Raw genomic sequence first — 23399 nt, 5'->3', positions numbered from 1 at the left:
AACCTTTGTAGTGGACAACTTTGTACTGCTTTTTCCACTTTATAAATGAAAGGAGTGCTTCCCAGGCACTGTCTAGACCCACTTGGCAGGTGCTGGACTGCTGCACCTGCTCCTCCTGAAGGTGGTCCTGAAGGTTTGCATCCATGGGAAAGCTGTCTGGAGATGGGAAGGGGCAGTGTTAGAAAAATGTTGAGACAGAGTTCACTTTTCTTAGATTCTCCCTGGCCTGATATGCTCTGTGAGCTTCCTTGTCTCCTCCTCTTCTATTCTAGGTAGGTACAAGAAGGCTGACAAATTTCGCCCTCATAGTTTGCAAATCCCTTTGTAAGCCCCTGAGATGAATTTAGCTGGGAAACCAAACCGGTTGGGTTGGCTTTTCAGGGAAAGCAACCCATCTGGAGGCTTTGATCTGCAATGCAATTCTTGGAATGTGCAAGAGACAGAAAAAAAAGACTGGGAAAATACTCGAAGGCCCTCCGTGTCAGCTCCCTTTAGCAAGCACTTCACCCAGGAGCCCTTTGGAGAGCTTTCAGCTGCTTTGTCTCAGGAGTGGCCCTTAAATGGGCAGCAAAGGCAAGACTGAAAGTAAGGACGTGGCTGCTAAGGATGCACAGTGTTTGCATGCTCCCCTCCACACTTCTGGACAAGTTCTTGTACGAGGTTGTGACCCTTGCGCACAAAAATTGTACTTCAGACAAATTTTTCCCATTATGAGAGCGGGAGTAATTCCCAAGGCATGTGGGCAGCTCTGCTGCTCTTGAAGTCAAGAGCACAGGTGAACATTTCTGTGTGTTGGCACCTTGGAGTAGATTTAAGATCGTGTGCTTCGCACCTGCCCTCAGGAAATGCATCACTTCGGGCTCTGGCTCACCTGCTCTGCAGGATCTTTGTGCAGGACAGCCAGACAGATGGAAAAATGGGAAAAAATGATGAAAATATTCATACATATTAAGGTTCCCATTAATTATTGAATTACCAATTCACTTATTGAAGAATAATTATTAATATTTATAGCATCCAGATTGCTGATGATAGATTAACTGTGATGGCATAATTTAGCAAATATTTTTAAAATAAAACATTTAACAAATAACATTTCCACCATTTTTCCATCTTAAAAAAAAGTGTGAAGGCCTCATGAATATATGCAATCCTTTCTGATTTTGAAGCGTGCTTTTGAATATTTTATTTTTATTATGGATTGCTTTATTGCTGAATTTATCCCCAGGTTGTTTCCCAATGAACTTCTACACTCTAAGGCAGAAAGAAACCTATGACAAAATAAGCTTATGCTAACAGCACTATAAATCCACTGTGTAAGTACAGTAGTAAGTAAATGCATTATATGGCTCTATTTCATTCTGCTGGTTTCTCTTTCTGAAGTCTCTGTAGAACAATGATTGATGTATATGAAAACCATTTAGCACATATTAAAGCAGGGAGTCAAAATATTACTTTAAAATTTTCCAAGATCCATTGATCCAAATTTATGTCAGAATCTCCTGAAAGGTTACATTGGTCCACATTTTGCAGTATTCATTTTTTATTTTAAAAAGTTCCTACCTGATATTGCAATAAAATCTAACATATATATGGGTGCCAAAATGCAAAATTCCAGAAATTTCTGAAACAAAATGACAAGGGAAATTTGCAGTTTCTTGAAAATGTCAGATTTCTTAAGGCTTGCTTGGGCTTCTTTGTTAAAAACGATTTGCTTGTATTTTTATCCCTAAAAGGTTTATTTCATTGGAAAAGTGGTTTGGGGGCAGATCTTTCCACCTGATCTTAGAACAAGCCTATGCCTGCCATATTTTAAGGCAGGAATTCTTCCACCAGATGTTTGCTATGAGTGATATTGCAATGTTTTCTCAAAAATACTTAACTGCAGCTCATCAGAAAAATTATTCCTTGGCTTCCTTCGCAAAAACATAGTGTCAAAAATAGATGTGAGATCTCGTTATTTATATTGCTGAAGTACTGAATGGCCCTGCCTGAGAACAGACTGTTCTTGCATCAGGAACTACGCTGGGAGATGGGCCTTCACTGAGGAACCAGCTTCTGGAGACGAGGCAGACGAGGAGAAGCAGACAAATGGAGCATCCTAAAACTGCCGCACAGAAGTGGTGGTGGAATTCCTGAGCCGTTTTCCAGAGAATCCCACCATTTTCTGTTCACTCATCTCTCCTCCCCATCCTTCCTCCTTGGCAGCCGGGATGGGCCTGGGACGTGCTCCTGATGGAAAGAGGTAGAAAATTCTTACTTTGCTTCAGTGTTTGTACTGAGAAATGAGCTTTTTAAGGAAGCAGATCTAGAAATGTCCCGGGCTGTACCTTGTAGCTCAGCTAAAGATGAGCTGATAGGGAATGAGGATGACTAAATTTATTCAGTCAGTGGGTGGACATTCCTGTCTTGCAAAACCATGATGACTGATCCGTCATAAAAAGTTGGGCTATCAAATTGCTATTTAGCAAATACAAACTGAAAAATCCTCTTGTACATCTGAAAAGATGCCTCTCAGCAAGGTGTGAGTGTCCAGCTGCTCCACCTGCCCGTGGGAGTGCTTTAATTACTGCTTCATAAGCATGGCCAGTGAGGCTGGTCCTTTAGGAGATCATCCACCCTGAATCTCAGAAAGGAAGCTGGCTTGGAGGTTGATTTTGTTTAAAAGTGTCTATTGTAATTTATTCATTCAGGGGGAAAAAAAAAATATTGAAAATGTGCAGTTTTCCCAAAGCATTGGAACGCATTGCTAATTTCTTTGTTAGTGCCCTTTTCAAGGTGCATGTGCCACTCCATGCAACTGCTCTGAACATCTATTTCTTCTGCCCAGGGTAATTTTGGAGCTGTAATCTCCCTGCCATTTTTTTCCTTGGGGAATATTTAGAGTTAGCAAATAATATTTCCTCGCCTAAAAGACAAGGTGATGCTTCTTTAGTAGCTGCTGTTCTTTGAGTGTATGGGAGGGCTTTGTCATCAGGCAAGCTCTCTTTGGGATTCTGCTTCCTCTTGTGTATCAGAGGCTATTTCTTGGCATGAAGTAATTGGAGGCAAGGCAGTTTTGCAGTGGGAGGCAGGGGGGTGCTCACTAATCACAGCCTTCTCCCTGCTCGAGTGCTGTGCCTGCTGACAAAGCCCTGCTTGCTTGAGGCACTTGTGTTTGGTGGGGCAAATCAGGTCACCGGGATCTGCAGCTGCCTCGTGGCTAAAGCAATCAGCTGGAGCTCCAGGAGACAGGAGTCAGGACAGCACTCACTGTGGGGGAATGTGGGCACCCTGCGAGGGCGAGGTGGCCATTACCTGCCCACCTGGCAGAGTTTGGGGATGGGAGCTGCTCTGGCAGGCTGCTCATTTGCAAATAGATGCTTGTGCTCATCCAGGTGTGAGGAGAGAATGGGCAATACCTTCTCTGGAGCAAGAGGCTTGCCAGAAGAGTTTGTGCTCCATTTGAAGGGAAGTGAACTTTCACGGTGTCCCACGCACCCACAGAGGGAAAACAGAACCTCGTGAGGCTGCCACATGTCCCACGGACAGCACCAGCGTGCCTCAAACCACTGAGCATTTTAGGAGCACCTCTGAATGACCAGGGTGGTGTTTTCAAGTCTTTTTACTTATGAGTGTAAATGCAATTGAGGTTTTCATTGTACAGGATATAAGTGAAATTCAGATGTGATGCACTTAAGTGTCCGAAATGCCTGACCTATTTATCTCCGTCTCCAATTTGGGTCACGGTGATCTTCCAGAAGCAAAGCTCTTCTCATTCAGACATGCAGAGCTTGAAGCTTGTGTCAGGCACAGGACTAGGATGGGTAATGCAAAGAGCATGTTTTCTGAGAAGTAGTTGTTGGACAGACATAGTTTCTCCAAAAAGACAGCAGTTCTCTTCTTCATCTTTGTCACCACAGCTTGAAGCCAAAATGGATTATTTCATTTTTTCCAAAGCCTTAGGTTCCTGCAAATGAGATTCAAGTGGAGTTTCACTTGGTGGGACTTCAGTCTCATTTTAGGTTTTCCATGGAGAAGCTGCTGGGCTTGTCCTGCTTCCCTACTCACACGAAGGCTGCCAGTTCAGCACTAGGGCGTGGCTGATGGATGGAGCTGTCATCCAAAATGTGCAGTTCCTCAAAGGCTGCTGCTCAGGGCCAGGTGCATGGCAAGAAAGAAGTTTCCTTTGGAAATGGGGGAAGGGGGACAGAAGGAAATGGTGGCAGTGACATAACACTGTTCTTATTCTCAAAGTTAAAATCTACCATGCTTGCAGGAGGAGCAATGCAGGACTGAGCAGTGGCTTATCCTTTACTGGTGGAGTCATACCTGGTGAGGAGAGGAACCATCCAAAAAATGGTTTTCCTGGAGAGCACACATCTTCCTGGCAGATGGCTTGGCCAGCCAGCAGGGATTACAAACCTCTCTGGGAACCTTTTCTTTATGGCTAGTGAGAAGGTGATATTGCTTGTGACAGCGCAGAAAGATTGGCTGAAATAAAATAAAGAGGTTTCCATGGTGATCCCTTCATATTGCAGTAAATTTTCATCTTGCAGTCAGCTGGGTTATACTTCTTCCCCCAGAGGAAGAGTCCTTGGCTTCCCCTGCATTATTAGTTCCTACTGGTGCTAAAGGAAGGCTGGCGGGCCCTGAGTGGAGCTGCTGACATGGACGGCTCTGTGGTGGCCTCGTTAATTATCCCAAAGAGGTCAGGCTGCCCAGACAGCCTGCAGGTGCTCCAGAAACAATCCTGCTTTCTGGCTTGAACTGTAAATAGATAAAATAGATGTAAAGATGTAGCTGTGGCTAAAGGTAACAGAGGAAGGAAATTGGTTTCTTCCCATTTTACAGCTGGGGAAAGAACCACAGTCAAATTGGGTGATTGCCCCAAAACCAGAGCCCAGGTGCTGTTAGAGGAGGGAAATGAATGTGTAATTCCCAGACTCTGACACAGAAGACACCTTTTCTCCTGAGGTTAATGTGGGGGAAGGCACTGACCTGCAGAGGGCTGGTGGGAAAGGGAAGCTCTTTGCAAGACCACCTATGAGAGCACCACAGAGGGAAGAGGCAAAGGATCCTCCCAGGCTGGGGCTGGCAGGGGGGAAAACTGCCCAGCAAAAAAGTGACCTTTCATTTCAGGAGACAAGGAAATCCCTTCAGCTGTGGAAGGCAGTGACTCACGGGCTCCCCATAAGTGTGATCTCTCCTGCCGTGCTGCAGAAATGAGCAGCCGCAAGACGTGTCTCACTGTGGGTAGGCTCGGCGGAGACTTTCCCGGCTTGTTCCCGGGATGACGGCATCTTCCCATCTGCATCTGAACTTGAGAGTCATGCATACAGTGCTAGTCAAGCTTTGCCACCCAAAACATGCTTAATATGAAAAGTGTTTCCCTGAGAAGGTGTGTCATTGAATGCAAATGAATGCTGCCTTAAGATCATGTTAATTTATGCTACAGAGCGAAACTCCTCTATCTGCTTCGTGCACCACAAAGCCAAAATAACCCTGACCTACCTGTGGCCACACTCAAACCTCCCTGTCTTTGGACTGCTGTTGTATATTATATACAATTCATAATAGGCTGGAGACCTGGGAAGCAAAGAGGGATGTGCAGGAGGGATGCTCTGATTGTGGCTACCTGCAATGGTCCAGGGTGGGTGGGGACCCTTGGGACAGCAGAATGTGGGGATGAGTTGTTCCTAAACATCAAAATTGCTGGGGCCAGCCACCCACTCCTGTTCTGCTGGGAACTCATCACCGAGAATGATAAAATGTAGCCTCTGAAGACATTCTCCTTATTTCCCCTGAAGTTACTATTTCTTCCAGAGCTTGGGAAAGCTGAGATTTTTTTGTGTTTTGGGAGGACAGAGGACAAAAGGGAGCTTTGGTGGAGAAAGGAACCGGCATGAAATAGCCACTCTGAGCAAGAAAGTCATCCCATTTCCTGCCACTGCAAATTGGGGCTCAAGCCTTCAGCTTGGTAACTGCAGTAGGGCAGCTATAAAAGCCTGTTTGGCAGCCAGCTTTTAATGTGCAAGCAGCGAGGTTCTTATTATTATGTTAACGAAAAGATGTGATTCTTTCTGTAAAGGAAGGAGCTATTAAAAAGAAAACAAATGGAGAAAAAAAAAAAAAAGAAGGAAAAAAACCACAGAAAGAGATCACAAGCTGACCAACTCTGCAGGGAGAGGTTGAGAAATTCTCACTTTAATAATAAATAAAAAGACATGTAAGAAAATAGAAGACAGACATTGGAGGCAGTGCTGTTGATCTGCAGTGCCTCAGGTCCCAGGTAATCTGCTTGGGGTGATTGTCCTCATCTCCCCAGGAGTGACACGTGGGTATTGCCAGGGTAAATTTGCTTTGCAAATCTACCTTTGTGTCTTTGGATTAGCTTTATTTACTCAAGAATTCTGGAGGTAATGTGGAGGAATATTCATGGTTCTATTAGTTAAAAATCTCCTCTTTTTCTTGACATAGTTTCAGCATGTCATTCAGGGCAAGCACCTAAAGCAGATATTTTGGGGATTAGAAATGCATTTTTTCCTTTGTTTTGAAATAGTTTCTCTCAAAGTCAGGTGTTTAGTTGCCTACCTTTGCCGGAGAAGCCTTGTAATGCTCCTCCACCATCCAGTTTTATTCCAGCAGAAAGGTTTACCATATATATTTCTTTATTTAAAGCCAAGGGGAAGCTCCTTTCTGTAGGAATTTTTACCTCAGACAAACCCTGCCTCACATCTGCTGCATGTCCAAATTACCCCGGACAGCCTAACAACCTCAGCATGCTGCACCTTGTAAACAGGCTTTTCCATCAAAGGCCACAGGCATATTTAGGGAAGACACAAAGGCTCCTCAAAGCAGAGGAGGAGGGAAAGAGAACCATTTATAGCCCAGTCTAACACACTGAAATTGCATGAAATGGTGACTTCAGATCTCAAAACTACCTTTGGCTACGTGGCCAAAAGGTTCAGCTTTTTTACCAGCAGCACTTGCTAAAGATGGACTGGGGCTCTGTTTCAGCTGTCTCTGCAGGTCACAGATGCCACCACACTGCTCCCTGTGGGATCCATCAGCAGAAAGCACCAGGAACATGCTCAGAAATCTCATTGAGGCAGGCAACCACCAACCCCAACAACATGGCAGCTGCAGAAATTTGTTACTCTTTATTAAAAACAAAGGAGAATGTTTTTTTTTTTACAATTCCCATTTGTTAAAAAAGCGTGCAGGCACCTCATTAACTCCGATGGTGTGGTATTTTTGGCTGGTTGCATTGCTGAGCATGTGTTAAGCTCCGATGAAGTGCAAGAAATTACCTTTGTAACAGCAGTGGTGTCTTCTGAATGCAGTTATCACCTCCCCAGCGCTGATAAGGTGTGAAAAATGATCTTCCCATCTACAGTTGTGTCAGCTGAATGCAATTAGCACCTCTACATGTGCTTAAAATCATGACCGCAGGTTATAAGTTTGCAATACATTAGCACTTAGTCCCATCTTTGTGAATTGAGGGGGAAAAAAATCTCAGCAAAACTGGTGCAGTGAATACAATTAAGTACCATTAACATTCCATTAACTATTTTTAATGAAGTAAATCCAGCCCCAGATGAGTGAACGATAGATCAGGGACTTTCCTTAGCCCAGGACAGGAGTTGCCTGCTATATTGACATGTGTCAGAGGCAAGTCTACTCCTGCTAGACCTTGGTTAAACAGCTCTGTTAAACTGGAGTGGACAAGCCAGGCTTTTCCCTTTGCTCTTAGTCTAGAGCACACCAGGATGCTGCACAGGGTGCAGGATGTGCCTTCTTAAAATGCTGCCTTCTTTGAAGGGGAAAAAAAGAGGAAGAGGCAGAAAAAAACCCCAGTAAATAAATAGTTTTTCCTCTGCTGCAAGCAGCAGCCAAGTCCCGGTGTACTGATCATTTATTATATCCTGCTCAGAGTATTAATCTCTAACTGCACTAAAAGAGAGCCTGACTATGTCTCTGTATGGAAATTTCTCCTTGGTGAAATATATATTGCCAGCAGTCTCCTATCTTCTTCTTTTCTTGCTGTTTTCCTTCCAAGATTGACTGAATAAAACTTACTATATGGAGGCTCAGTGTGACTTACACAAGAGCTTCAGTAATTTCTTTTATGCAAACATGGCATGCATACAGAATGGTCATCTTCAGACATCAAACCACCTACACCTTCCACAGGAATAACTGAAAGGTGCAAATAAGAAGCAATGCAGACACACCCCTCCATGGGACTGAAAGATATGCTTTGGTGATAAGAATGAGTCCAGAGCAGTCTCTGTGCTTGGACTTGTCCAGCCCTGTTTGCCCAAAGCTATACTTTTCAAGAAGTTTTTCTGAAATCATTAACAATGCTCCACAGCAGTGACAATCCCCATGCTGGGGCTTGGGATGGAAGATGGATGCAACAGCATCAGCTTCTCTATCTCACCGCTATTCATTTTTAAAAAGCAGTTGGTTTTTTGACTTTTCAGATGGATTTGGAACAGCTGTGCCTTTTTATTTTTATTTATTTTAATTTTTATTTTCCTTTTTTCACTAAATTTGCAATTGAAAGGGACAGATCCTCATCTGAGACACCTGACAGTGGACGTACAGGGCTTCTCCCATTGCTGGCAGCAGTCCCATCCTGGTACACACACGCTGTGTCTTGTTAGGGTAGAAGGAAACCCCATGGCCAGCTCATCTCTCCCCCTACATAAAGCTTTACTCAGTGATCCCTGCACAGAGCCAAATAACTTGTGGCTGAACTAGGGCATATCTTTGAGAAAAACATACTCAACCTGACTGCAATTTACTGCTGAGCTTCCCTTGTTTTCTCTGATTTGAGAACGATGAGCACCTGCAGAGAGCTCTGAGAGTGATATTGGCCTGGTTCTTAACCAAAGTCTGGTCCAATGAAGCAAGAGAGCTTGGCTGTCATCAGTGGTGGGGTCTGGATGGTGCTGGCTTTGCTGCTGGTATCTTTGGCTTGCTGGTTATATGAACTCAACAGGTCCCAGCAGGAAAATTGTGTGCTGGGGATTCACACCTGTACTTTTTCTTTTATTAAATCATGTATTTCAGTATGCATGGGGTTAAATGCCTCTCTGCTATGTGTTGTCCATGTGTAGTGATACCCTACAGTGCCTCGACCCTGTTTTTCACTGGCCTGGCATAGGTAAGAGCTGCAACATCGATCTGCTCCCTTTCTCAGGGCAATTCCTGCTGGCTCTAGGAGTCATTCTGGGTGTTACAGTGGGAGCTGCCAGCAGGAAATAGCATCCAAACAAGGTGAGGTTGCACCCTGTAGGGAGAGCAGAACAAAGATCCTGCTGGCTGTGGGGGAATCCAAGAGACAAAGGGGTTGTGCCCAGTGGTTACCTCCTCTCTGAAAGGCACTGCAACGTGGTGGTCACCAAAGAGGGTCAGGAAGGGGTGAATGTGTTTGAAGGAAAAGGCTCAAAGCTGGAGGTGAGAAGAGACAAATCAGCATTATTGGGAGTAAGTGGATTTGGGGCTGTGGCAGCCCCTCGCCTGGAGCCGGCGTGTCCTGCGGCGCCGCTTGGATGTGCCGGGACAACACGGCACTGACTTCCATCCATTCTGGAAATTAAATTCCACTCCCTCAGCCGGCCTGGGCTGCGGCCCCACGCTCCTGACAGAGGATTGCTGATTGTGCACATTGCTGCAGGCTGAGTCCCAAACCCATGAGATCAGCCAGAGAGGCTTCAGCAGCCCTGGGAAGGAGCCGAAACTCCAGGAGAGGGGTTCAGCTCATGTGGACATGAGGTGTGGGATGAAACTGGCCAAGGCTCTTCCTTGGCCGCGGGAGGGCTGCAGGTCAGCCTATAAACCACGGGATGTTGTGGGATGCAGGAGCTGATCCTAACACCCTGCTGCTGTGAGCAGGACTGGACAGGTAGTGTTTCCCTGCAGCCTGCCTGCCTTCTGTTTTCATTCATCCCAGCCTTTCCTAAAGGGTTGAACTAATGGACCATGGAGCCCAAAGCACCTTGTTGAAGCAATGGGAGGGGGCTGCAGTCAGCCACAGGGTGAAGCATCCCTTCCTGAGCCAAGGTGCTAATCCCTGTTACAGTATCCTGCCTCTGTGAGCTGAGTGCAAGTGTCAGGAGAAGAGAAGAAAAGGTGGCCAGTTAGCTGAGGGTGGGAGAGCCCTTCTGTGTCAGCAGGGCCTGATAGGACCTTCTGGCCTCAGAAGCAGAACATTCCAAAATCAAAAGCATGATCCTTGCTTGTGACTCCTGCTGGGTTTTCCAGTGGTACACTGGGGAAAAACAGTTCATTTGGGTTAATTGCACAATGCAGCTATTTATAAAATGGTATCTGTTTAAACAGAGGAATGTGCCTTTTCCCGATGAGGTCTCTGAAAAAACAGCAGTGTGTCACTTGACCCAGGCCTTTAACTGGAACCATCTTTGCAATTTAATGAAATTAAATGGCTGGATTGTGGGGAGTTCATTAGTAAGTAATCCAAAGGCTAAAGCTCTGTGAGCTAGTTCAGCTCTCAAATACTTATTTGTGTTTGCCAGATCCAGTAAAGTGAAACCCCTTAATAGGTGCTGGCAGTATTTGTAACATACTCTCCTCTGGTCTGGAGACCATCACACAGGCACTAGTGTGATTCCATATTTCTACATGAGTTTTTTTTTTAATAAAAAATCACCTCCAGGACAGCCACAGGGTCCCCTGTGTGTCACCCTTTGTGCCGGGTGGCTTTGCAGAGGAGCTTCTATTGGTGCCATAAAACTCTTGCTTCTGGCAAAGCAAGTAAGGGAATCTTATTTCTTTCCAAAAAAGCTTTCAGAGGTGGCTGCTGCAGCCAGCAGTGCAGTGCTGAACTTGAGAGGGACTCTGGCTTCCTTGTCATGCTGGGCCATGGCTGGGATTGTGGGCTGTTTTATTTCCTGCCATTTGCCCAAGGGTGGGGACCAGGGATGTAAAGTGCCTCTGGGATTCTGGCAGGCTGTTAAAAAGGATGCAGAATTGCTGCTCACTCCTTGTGAGTGGGGATTTAGAGGAGTGAGGAGGGTACGAATCTTCCTCCTGCTGTGTAAAGGACTTCTGGGTTTCAAAAAGTGAATGTGCTAAAGTTTCACTCTTTAATTCGCCAGATATAAACAAGATTTACAAATAAGTGAACTGTAGCACCACGAAGAATTTGGCAGGGAGTTCACTAAAGGATGCTTTAGACAGTCAAAGGAAAAATTTAACTCCAAGATACCTGAATTTATTTTTCATCCAAACCCTGTGCTGGCCCTTAAGGCTCATCCATGAAAGCCCTCAGGGAAAGCTCTCTACCCCATATCCTAAAAGCAGCACTTAGTTTTTAAAAAACTGCTTGGTGTGAATTTGGGACAAGTCCAACACCATCATGTGGTCAAGCTCTTGGGCTGGAGTTGAAGGGCTGTGGATTAGATTCATGCAGGAAAATTTCCCTGACCTTACATCCTATGAAAAAAATGGGGTATTCATTAATAAACTCCATTTTGTGGGAAAATTCTTGCTGGGATTTACTGTAACTGCTGCACAAGTTCTTTTAACAGTAAATAATAGCCATCAAACAGGTGCTTCTGGCAAAGAAATTGAACATTGAGAGGTATGAATATTATAGAGGGAAAAACCATCAATCTGAGCAATAGATATCCCAAATATTGTCAGATCTGCAGTGGTATCAGCAGCGCAGTTTATGTCCTGGAGGGTGCGAAATGCCCCTGGAATCAAATAGATTTTGAAAGGATGGTCACTGCCACACATGCAGAAGGCCTGTGTCTGTTATTTACAGCATGGCACTGCAGTCCCAAAAGAGCTTATGCTAAATTAGGCATTGCCAAATGGACCTTCCGTGTCTTAAATTTACACCATGGAAAAAGGCTGGAAATTTTATCCAGAGATGGGTTGTGAAAGGTCCTGTGGCAGCTACAGGAGATTTTAAGTTCAGCTGAAGCCCTTGTAACAATCCTGTCTTGTCTTCTCTTCTATGGGCTTGGGCCAGCTGCTGACCTTTGCAGGTGCCTCTTCTCCTCCTGGCTCAGTGAAGTTCAGGGGCTGATAAAGAGACAGAACTAGCCACGGTTCTAAAAATCTGCATTTCCAGTGTGGTGCTGGGAAGAGCACTGATGTGACTCTCCCCACAGCTGCTGCACAATCATGGGCTTCCAGCTACAGCCGTGAGACAGGTGGGGTTTTATTCCTAAATGCTGCTTTCCACGTGAAACAGCATCCTGGCAATCACATCCAAGCAGTGGTTCTCTGTTGGGAGTCCTGCTCTCAAGGTCCAGGCAGGAAAAAGTCCACACACAAGCCAGCTGGTGTCTCAAGGTGCTGCTGCAAGTCCTGTGTGTCCAGGCTGTGTCCATGGCAAGGGAGGACCCACGGACACTTGTTCACACACAGGGGTGAGCTGTGAGAACAGAACGTGGGTACTTCCCTCCCAGGCTGGTGTTCTAGCAAGAGAAACCTGTGCAGAACCGTCAGAGGAGGTGTGGGGTGCTCCCTGGGAAACCACCTGGAGCGTTCCTGCTGGGGTTTGGGTGGGAAAGGCGGTGCTTTTCCCAGCGAGGGAAGCAGGGATGGGCAGGAGGGACAAAAGTAGCACAGCAACGACATCTTGTGCTGCACCGCGACACATGCACTGCGTGTGTCTGCGGGAGAGCTCAGAGCTGCTGCTGGGAATGCCTTTGTCCCCTGCCCAGATGGGGCAAACCCTTTGTCCCCCTGGTGTTCCCGCTGGCTGGGGGGAGCTGACAGTCAGGGAAGAGCCTTGTTCACAGGAGAAGGAGTCGAAGCAGGATTTTGGCAGCAGCAGACAGGGAGGGGGAGTGAAAAGGCTACAAAGTTCTGCGTGTTGCACCCTCTTTTTTCCTTTTTTTCTTTTACTGTGGCATCGCTGCAAAGCACTGGAATATCCCCTGAGTGCTCTGTGGAAACCTGTGCCTCACCCATCTGCAGATACCTGCGGATATCAGGAACACCAGCAACATTTCATTTTGTTTTTGCAAGAAGTTTGTTAGTGCAAATATTCTGTCACATCTGAGGATCACTGTGGCTGAAGATCCATTTTGAAGATACAGACTGGCATTTTATCCCAAACAAGAGCATTGGTACCCATCCCTCACCACTTTGCACCAAAATTCCTCCAGACTTGCACCCTGGGGCTCAGAGTTGAAGGTTTCTAGTGGAGAGGGGGCAGCAAAGTCTGAGCACAGGTTGGGCTGGTGCCTCACCACGACCCAAGAGCAGCCTTGTGAGGTGCAACCCAGCCCACCAAATGGACCAAATGGAATCTTAAAAAGGTTATTTTTGAGACCCTTCAATTGCAACCCTGGTTGAACTCTGACCATGTTTATAGTGAATTCATGCCAAATCAGCCAGTTTTGGAACAGTGGTGGATGAATTTCTTTTTTGAAGCTTTCTCTTTGCCCACGCTGGTGACTTCTTGCAGAGCTTGCCAGAGGGAGGTCATGCTCTGAGATGTGTCAGAAATAAAGAAAAACCTTTGCATGAAATCCTGCAGCATCTAACTGCTGTGCTGAAGGTAACCACGAGCAGAAAGCAGCTCCTGCCTGGTCTGTGCTGCATTATGTCTCTGGGTAGCATTTTTGGAGATGCCTGCGGCAGGTAGCAGCAGAATGGCTGCCCAAAGTCAATGAGACTTTGTTCAGAACAGCCTCGGGTGCTTTTGAAAGGCTTGGCCTCTTGTGTGCTTCTTTAAAGACTTGTAAATGATAGTTAATTCCTGTGGCTTAAGTATGTTAGCTGATACAGCCCAGGATTACATTCCTGCCCTCCTTAGGTCCCAACTAGACAGCATGGATTGAAGGGTAGACAGGGTTCAGGAGCAGCAGCTCCTGCCTTCAATTTCAGTGTCCCATTCCCCAGCCTGAAGGGACAGATCTGCCCACTGCAGCTGGGACAGTGCTCCTCCTGCAGAGGAACTGAAATTCATCCAACATAAGTTATTGGGGAACAAAATAGAATCAACTGAGATGTGCTCATCATCCTCCAGGTCACCTCCAGCTGAGAAATGCGGCCACTGGCAGGGCACCTCTGCAGGAAAAATAGAGCATCTGTGGTTGTATGCGGTTTGTGATGCCAGCTCCTCTCTTCCATGTGGAAATGAGGTGCCTGTTGCACCCAGGCTGAAAGGAAAGCCAGGATTGTACCCAGGCCACCTGCCCACACAGCCACCATTACATGGCTGTGAGGGTTTTCTCACTGGCTTGGGTTTGGGGTTTTTTTTGAGGAATATCAGTCCTTCCCCTGCTGTTCATAGATGATCAGGAAGAATCACCCCCCCAAATAAGTTAAAAACTTGATAAGTTACTATCTGACCTGTTATTCACTTTGGAGTAACTTCTGAAATTGGCTGTGGGTATTGAACCACCTGCAAGGTTTAATCTGCTCCATCACTGGGTTTTCCAAACTATTCTGATAAGAAGGAGCTTGTTGCCTCCCATAGTCAAGGCTGTTGGCTTCAGGGGCAGATTAAATAATCTTGGCCTGTAGGTCAGGCAGGTAAAACATGGGCTGCAGGAAATAGTGGAGGAAGGTGTGTGATAAAAGGATTTTCAGAAAAGTCACTGTTTTTGTCCAAAAACCAGAGTCACAGCTCAAAGAATCATAGATAAGGGTTGGTGTTTTCATCTGGATGCTTGTGCAGCACTTTGCCTGTGGAGCCATCAGATTCCTTGATTTTTGTTGTGGTGTTGGGCTTTGGTGCTGGACTCCATCAAAGAGGAGGCACTGCTGTGCCTGTCCTCTGGGTTTGATGGGAATGCTCATCTTGCCATTTTCAGTATTGTGATGGCATGTCTCAATTCTGCTGAGATTTGACAGAAAAAAACCTTTGTCTGCCTTGATATCTTCTCAGTCAGGTTGTCCTCTTTGTGTGTACTGCAATAAAAATTGTATTCAGAAATATATCCAGGTGGTTTGCTGCTCTAAATCTTCCTCTGCTGGACTGGAAAAAGGTCAGTGTCTTGGGGATCTCAGAGTAAAGGGTGCTGAGCAGAAGACAAGGGGCTCCTGTCTATGTCCTGGGTTGTAGAACAACTCTTTGAGGTGAGTATTTAGTTCTGTGGGCCTTTCCCAGCATGGTTGTCACACCCCTGAAGCTGACAATGTGTAATGGACCTGTAAGTCAGTACTGGCATTAGCTCATGGTTTGGAAACTTTTTGGAGGCTGCCTAACCCACTGCTTTGGCCAAAGCAGAAGGAGGGCAATGGCCATGGCTGCTCCCTCTCCTCTTGGTTTTCACTGAGGATGTTTGAGATGACATGGCTGCTCCATCCCTGGAAGTATCCAAGGCCAGGCTGGATGGGGCTTGGGGCAACCTGGGCTCATGGGAGATGTCCTTGCCCATGGCAGGGGGTGGAAATGGGTAGGCTTTCAGGTCCTTTCTAACTCAAATAATTTTGGGATTTTTTTGCTCACCCCAGAAAGTGGGCTGGGTGAAATCATACCAGGGATGTCAAAGGTTAGCTGTGTCACCTTCTCCTTCTGAATCTCTGCACACAGAAAGCCCAGTGGCTGGTGAATCAGGGAACAGTGATTCCTAGTAGAAATAGCTTTGCACAGAAAAGAAGACAATATTGTGTCTTCACTCTGCCCACACTGAAGGCTAAAACCTTTCCACAGAAACTGGGAAGGACAGCTGGATTGCTCTTAGTCATCTCCAATGCCTGTGTGGATGGGGGCAAGGATGGGTGACAGGTGTGATTCTTTCCTTTTCTTCTTTTATATAATTTTTCTTTTTCCCTTGCACCTGCAGATTGAAGTGTCTCTGATGTTGTTGCTCACAGCAGCTCAAGGGCCACCTCAGAACAGTGCTAGGAGGTCCACAAGTGCTAAGTCTTGCTCTTGGGACTGCAGGGGCAGCAGGGAAATAAATGAACAAAGACAGGAGAACAAGAAGTAAAGCTGGGAGTATGTGCACAGAGTGTTGTGGAACAAAAGGGGGCTTGGCTGACCCTGGCATGCTTGTTGAGGAGATGCCTATCTGGGTGCAGTGTTAAAAACTTGCCAAGTGAAGTACTTGTGAATAATTTTAAGGTGGTGGTGGCATTGCTCATCTTACAATATAACCGAAGTGTGAAACCCCTTGTGTATTCTTAATCACTTAAAATAAATCTTTAGGTGCTGGGTTTCCTGCTAATCGATGCACAAAATGGTGTTAACATATAATACATCAGCTAATATCAAAGAGAGGTTGTCTATAGGGTACAGCATTTGTCCAACAGCTGCTGGTATGATTTTTGTGAACAAGGAGAAGTCTTGTGCCTGTATGAAACCTCTCATTCTCTGGGCAGACTTGGAACTCTTTGGTTGATCTCTGTCCCACCTCATGGTTCCTCCAGGCTTTATGAGAAGACGTTGGCAGAAGGAGCACACCCCAGAGTAAGTCCCCAGGGAGGGACCAGCTCCTGGTACAGGTCCACCTTTTATTAGTTTCTAACACTTTCAGCAGCACATTAAAGTAGAGAAAAAGAGACTTCAGTAATTTTGCTGCTCCTGGAACTGACTACTGAGCTGTTTGTACAACTGTATGGGAGGACAAACCCTCTCACAGCCTCTCTGTACTACTGCCGTCTATAAAAAGATCTTGACAGCCTCTCCTGTGAAAAGCTCTCACAGTTCCCCTCTGCAGCATGCCTTTGATGCTCGAGCAGGTGGGTAGTCCTCAGACTACTGAAGTGCCTTTCCTTTGTCTTCCATGTTGCTCTGTTCCTGCCTGCCCACCCATGAGTGGCTCTGTGAAGGTGGAAGGAAACCCCCTGGAAGTGTCTGGAGCCCTCACTCTCAGAGAACAGGGACGAGGAGGTGTTTGAGGGGCCCTCCTTTTGCTCAGATGCTACAGATTTGTCAGCTGTGGTGACTATAATCTGTAGATCCTCAGATTTCTGGGAAAAGGAAGAAGATATTTAGCACTGAAACTAATCTTGGACCAGATCCTCCATCCTTCCCTAGGCAGGAGTTCATGAGCACTCCCTTCTCTGCTCCTCAGCTCCTAATCCCCTTCTTCATGTTTGATATAAAGGAAGCATCATCCATTGGTGTAATGGGATCACAGAAAAGCAATGAGGCATGAAATTATTTTCCTTCTTTCCCAGATAAATCCCTTGTTGTAAATTAAACAGTTTACCCATTTAACTACAGGTGAATCAATGTCTGTGTCAGACTGCTGTTAATAAGGAGGGAGATTATCCAGGACAAACTCTTGGGTCTCTCTCGCTAATGATGAAGTAAGGTTCTTCACAAGTTGTGTTACCACTGAGATCCTGGGGAAGCTGGGAAAGGAGCACAGCGTCAGCACTCTCAGGGTGGGGGATCTGGATGGAGTGATATCCCCACACTTTGTGTTCTCCATGCACAAAAAGATGTTTCCATTCCAAAGAAACTTGGGGTTAGCACAACATCAAGTTGTCAGTGCTGGCAGACCTTGGAGCAGGTGGAGAGACAGCTACCCTGGGCAACAGGAGCAGTCTCTGGCTGGGCTGTGCCCCTCTGGACGGGGTATCCTTCCAGGGGCTGTGCTGAGCAACCTGGCACAGGGAGCTCTGTAACTGTGAACCTTCCCAGCAAAATCTGAAATTGCATCCATGTTAGAGCAAGTGCAATCAAGTATAACTAAGCCAATTGAAAGATAGGACTCATCCAGATTTTCATTGAATTGTCTTTTCAAAATTATTTTTAAATACTGTTTGATTTACACTGTGGATATAAATTCTTTTTCAAAGGGCTTGAAGCATGGCAAGAATTTTATCCCCATGCTTTATCTCCCGAGAAGGATTGACTGTGTGATAGGAGGAGTAAGTGATGGGAAACTTAATAGTAAGAAGAGAAAGAGTTGAGCTTCTCAGACTGCTGAGTGCAGGGCTGCCCAGTGCCAGCTACAGAAGTCACTGAAGGTTGAATGGGGCTTGGAGGAACCTGGTCTAGTGGAAGGTGTCCCTGCCCATGGCAGGGGCTGGAACAAGATGATCTTCAAGGTCCCTTCCAACCCAAAAAATTCTGTGAATCTATAAATGCCAGTTTGAGTCACAACAGGCCAGGAGAGGTCTGGGAGCAGGAATTAACCATGAACCTGTTACTTCCATGACCCCTGCTGCTTGCAAAGTCATCTTCTTTGTTAGGACCCTGATAATACCTGACCAGTCAGAATCACAGAAAAAAAAGATTGGTTTGGGCTGGAAGGGACCTTAAATATCATCTTGTTCCACCCCCCTTCCATGGGCATGGAAACCTTCCACAAGACCAAATTGCTCCAAGCCTTGACCAACCTGGGCTTGGACATTTTCAGGGATGGGGCATCCACAGCTTCCCTGGGCAGCCTGTGCCTCACTGCCCCCAGAGTAAATAATTTTTTCCTCATATCTGATTTAAACCTACTCTTTTTCAATTTGAACCCACTCCCCCTTGTCCTGTCACTACAGGCTCTTGTAGATAGCCCTGTCCCAATTTTCTCCTAAGTTCCCTTCAGGAAGGCCACAATTAGGTCACCCCTGTAATGCCCTGTGCTGCTCAGTAGGTTCAGGGGAAGGTGGTTTGATTTCCTCTGAGGAGTGTTGGGAGATAGCACAAAATTCTGAGTATTCAAGAGTACCATGCTCACAAGAAACAGGATGCTGAAATCACAGCCTTCTTTCTCAGGGGTCACTCGCTCCCTTTCTGCTGAGGCAAAATCTGTCAGATCAAATGTCTACCAGGGATGGATCCAAAGAAGGCTCCTCACCCTCCCCAGCCACCTGGTGTTTCTCACTCTCATCATCATCATCAGTCTCCTTCTTGATGTAAGCTTAAGCCTCTGGATACTTTCACCATTCATGAGCATCTCGAAGAAATAATTTCCTTCCTGTCAATAGAAGTGATTTTTATATTTTCTCCTCGTCCTCTGATCTGATCCTCCACTCTCTTCTCCTGGGTCCTGTTTTCTGGACACATGCTCTTGCCTGTGCTCTTCTGCAGTCCACATCTTTGCCTTAAAGTCAAGGTAGCACTTATCCAAGGACTGCTTTGTTTCTTAATGATGACATTTAAGCTGCAGTAATCCTGCAAGGGCTTCTTCTACCTCATATCAAAGGCAAATTGTTCAAATTTTGATCCTCTTGTTAGAAGCAGCCTCCTCTTTCACAAAAGCTGCAGTCAGCATGAGAGATTTAAGTTAAGCAGCACATTTCCTATTACCTAACACATTTTAACTTTGGACTGGGAGTAAAATTAATTCTGCAGTTATCACTAAAATAATGTAATGCTTCTGCCTAAGTTAGCAAAAAATACCTGATTAGTGCTCTAAAAACTGGCCAGCTGCTTATAAGTCATGGTCATGGCTGACAGGGTTCAGATTGAGCTCTGTAACAAACTGCAGGGAAAGCCCTGCCCCACTACCTCTGACTGCTTTCAGATCATTCCCCTCATCTCCAATTTCATTTGATCTAACTATAGCTCTCTGGCAAATGACAATTCATAGCTAGGTGGTGTTCAAAGTCTAATTGCTCCACAGTTTTCTCAGTACTTCAGAATTTCTTAATTGCATTAGCCAAGGTGAGAATAATTGCTGCTTTCATATCCTTGAAACTTTCCATACAAAAGAGGCTTGTGCAAGAATCTGCTCATTCTCTCCAATAAATGATCTCTCTGTTATTACAGAGAGTGTTTTGGGGGACTGCTGGGAAGCATTCCACCACACCATTATGCACTTGAACAAAACCTGAAACTTGCAGGCACAAGACTAAATTATAGTCTGGGGCAATCATCAGAACACACTTTGGGTTTTTGTTTTTTGGTTTGGTTTGCCTTTTTTTGGGGTTTTTTCTCTCCTCATTTTTTTATTTTTTATTTTTTTCCTCTGGAAGTTGCTCTTTCAGAAGAACAAGTCCCAAATCTAGAAATAACCCGGTATTTTGCATTTGGGGATCTTCTGGGTAGAGGAAATCTGCTGTTTATAGGTCACTGGTGCTCTGGCATTGCTCCTGGTCATGGATGCTGATGTGGAACTCCTAGTCTTTGAGAGTCACCATTCTTATTTTTCCTTTGTTCATGAAATCTTTGATCAGGGACCATTTCTCCCCTTGGTTTGTCCATCTTCAGGATCTTGAGCTGTATGCAAGGCTTCTAGATATGGCAGTATTGTAGCTGTGTGCTTGTGCCTCAAGTTCAATAAAGCCACTCAGGCAGGGAATTAGATATAATGTTCTCCCTTAAGCTCCAGCAATTAAGTATAAACATATGCATGCGCAATAAAATGTCATGTATCCCTTCTGAGGCTATGACTACCATTAGAAAAAGATAAAAACACCATGTATTTCCTAACATGCCAATTGGACACACTAAATGTGAGAAGAAGGTATTCAGTGAGTCAAACGCTTAATCCAAGAAGCAAGTTGTACACAAATTTCTGATAAGGTAGACAAATTTCACACCCTGTTCTGGGGAAAATATTACATTTCATGGTGCTTTACAGATGATGAAAAATCCTATTAAAATCCTGAAAAAAAAAATGTATACAAGTTAAACATGGATATTTAAAATTATCCGATTTTTTTGGATGCAGGAAAAGAAGTAAAATGGACATTTTGTAGGAATAACAGCAAGTGCCATAGAGGTTTTACACAGGGTTCTTGGCAAGAAATAATCTGATTATAGCTACAGGACCAATTTTGCTTGCACCACGTGAAATAATGCTCAGAAATAGTCCAATTGCTTCTTCCAGTTGCTAGACAAACTCAGAGGATAAATAGGATGGAGTCTCTAATGGTGAGGTTTGAAGGACTGCAAGAATATCAAACCTTTCAGGTCTGCTCCAGGGCTGTAAATCAAGGTGGGTTATGCCATCATTCTGAGGCAGCCAGGCTATAATTTAGGAGCTTTTTCCAGTTACTGTGACTGGCTGTAGTACAATGGCAGGAGCTTTGCAGAGGTTTAAATGATTGCTTTTTAAGACGAGATGCCAGAGCTGTGACTGCAGACCAGAATGTGCTGTATCCCACGTCCATCCCATCTGGGCCGGGGCAGATCCATACCCACTTGTACGCAGCAGCTGTGCCTTCTGTGTCAGTTTTGCTGCAGATACCTCCAAATCCTCCACCTGGATTCTGTCTCTTGAGGACTAGGTAGGTCTCAAAGTAGCTCTAAAGGTCTGGGTAGCAATGTGAAATCGCATTCCTAGGAGCTCATGCCACGTAATGGCCCAAGAGAGAAGCTCTGATCCCGAGAGAGAGGTTTGTAGAGGCCACAGCAAACACTTTTGGGAACCTTTCTAGTGCTTTTTGACAACCAAATGATGTGAAGCAAGAAATTCTCCTCTAAGAGTGTGGTATGCTTTGGCTGGGAGTAGAAACATGGACCCAATCCAGCCATGCCCCGTTTCCTTGCTATAAACCAGGTAATGCTGAATTCCTGAATTAGTCTATTCTTGTTACCTGTAGTGTTTAGAAAAAACAGAACATATTCCAAGGCCTGATTCCTAGTGGTGTGACAAAGACCCTAGCAGATGAACTTGATAGCTCTGTCTGCCCTGGATCCAGGAGAACCTGGTTTCTCTCAGCCTTGTTCTGCTCCTCAGCACCTCAGCATGCTCCTAAGTCCAACTAGGTGTCATTTCTTTCCTGTGATCTAATAGCAAACCAATATTCTGGAACAATTTGTCTTGGAAACTTAATGCCAACTTATTTACTGAACTTCAATGAGGACCATCATTCCTTCATGAGAGATAAGTACTGAGAGGTGCTAAAATGGTCATAAGTGACCTTCTCTGGTGGAAGATGACAAATGATCAGCTTGTGGGGACTGTGTTGGTTATCAAACACCCAGAAATATCTGAGGGGGAAAATTGCCTCCAAACACAGATTAGTTTAGTTAAAATTGCATCAGGAATGATTCTTATGTCAGATGGTGGGAAATGATGTAAAAAACAAGGCCTTTTTGAGAGCCTCTATTACAAGGGATGTATGGGATGCTGCTACAATAGTCATTTATATGGCTGCCTGCCAGCAGGTCCATATATTGTTACCTGCAAAGAGTGTCCATGCTCTTGGAGGGAAAAGTATTTGTTCTCAAATTCTGACAAAATAAGTTATCCATTGCAGATGGAGGGAGAGGCTCTCAAAATATAGTTTTATTCCCAGTTGCTCCTTCTGTGAGGTTTCATGGGCCATGTTGACTTTGGGAGTGGGAAGAGGACACAAGGTTTTCAATTTGACTGTCAAGGTTTGGACAAGGAATTCTGGTTGAACTGAGGGAGATGAGACAGGCAAACTTATACTTGTAGATCCAAGAGGGTGGCAAAGAAGGTCCAGAAGAACTAGAAAATCACCTCTGGAAATGAAAAAGGAGACTTGAAACAACTTTCAGAATTGATACTTGCTGTACAGGTGTGAAAATAAACAACGACAGTGAGGATGCACTTCTTGATTAATATTTTCAGCTAAAGACTAACTCAATGATAAGTGGCAGGAGAAAGCACCATGATGTGATTCCCAAGTCTGTGAACACACACTTAACATGCCGAGAGGAGGTAAAAGAAGATCAAGGCTGGCATGAAGTAACAAAAAAACCCAGATTCTGCCTTTGGTCAGGGGAGCTGTTGCCATCAATATCAAACAGAAAATCCTAGGAATCGGTTTTGCTCTCAGGACATGTAGTGTTTGTTCTTAGGCTCAGAAATATGTTTTAAGGTGTTTGTATGAAGTGAAAGGGGAAACTGTGTGAGAAACTGTAAACCCACCACAGACATCTTACTGACTCCTCTTTTCCAAGGGAGCTGAGTGCAAACAGGGATCAGAGGAGATTTGTGGCTAATTTTGGGTCCAAACATGTGCTGAAGACCAAAGGCTGGTAAAATTCCCTGGCATTCACTGACTCAGTAGTGATGCACAAGGCTTACGGAAAACACACTTCACTGTGCATTTTTCTGGCAAACAGAAGGGGTGGATTCATTTTCCTGGGAAGGAGAACCCTGAAGTTTATGTGGCATTTCCCTGTAAGTATTGAGAAGTTTCTCAGGTGCAGTCACCTGCTGGAGAGGCTCCCCACTAAAGAGGCTAAGAGCTGCTTATGTGATTTAAATGCTTAAAGCTGCCTTCCCTTCCAGGTATTTGGGAAAACCACATCTTCCTGCCAGGAGCACTCATGAGCCCCTTGCAGAACTTCTGGAGAGTTTCTGGGAGCCCAAAGAAGGGCTGACAGCCTTCCCACTGAAACTTCTCATGCTGAAGAAGCTGGGTTTGCTGCCCATCAACTCTGCCATGTCAGCAAATGAGACTCTCAAGGGTTTCTTCTTTTGGCCTTCTCTTTTAATGGCATTTTTTCTACACTACCTGAGGTACTTTCTGTTCCCCATTAAATCTCCTGAAGTGCCATTCTCCCCAGGGTGAAACAGGGAACCCAGTGACACTTCAGGAGGCTT

General features: G+C 45.3%; 1 long non-coding RNA gene across 1 annotated transcript in view; it reads left to right on the top strand.

Annotated features, from left to right (window-relative positions):
- The first annotated feature begins 1225 nt into the window (after window positions 1–1225).
- Window positions 1226–23399, top strand: part of LOC148183888 (uncharacterized) — a 30493-nt gene continuing 8319 nt past the window's right edge. The window contains exons 1-2 of the long non-coding RNA XR_015773138.1: window positions 1226–1316; window positions 2018–2245. This is a non-coding gene — a long non-coding RNA (uncharacterized LOC148183888). The remainder of the gene's footprint in view (window positions 1317–2017; window positions 2246–23399) is intronic.

Source organism: Pseudopodoces humilis, chromosome 8 (assembly GCF_049639895.1).
Source record: "Pseudopodoces humilis isolate 2021_Gansu_Grassland_sample_001 chromosome 8, ASM4963989v1, whole genome shotgun sequence".
In the NCBI taxonomy this organism is placed as follows: domain Eukaryota; kingdom Metazoa; phylum Chordata; class Aves; order Passeriformes; family Paridae; genus Pseudopodoces; species Pseudopodoces humilis.
Note: the sequence above shows the minus strand (reverse complement) of the source record. Positions and strands in the feature narration are given on the sequence as shown.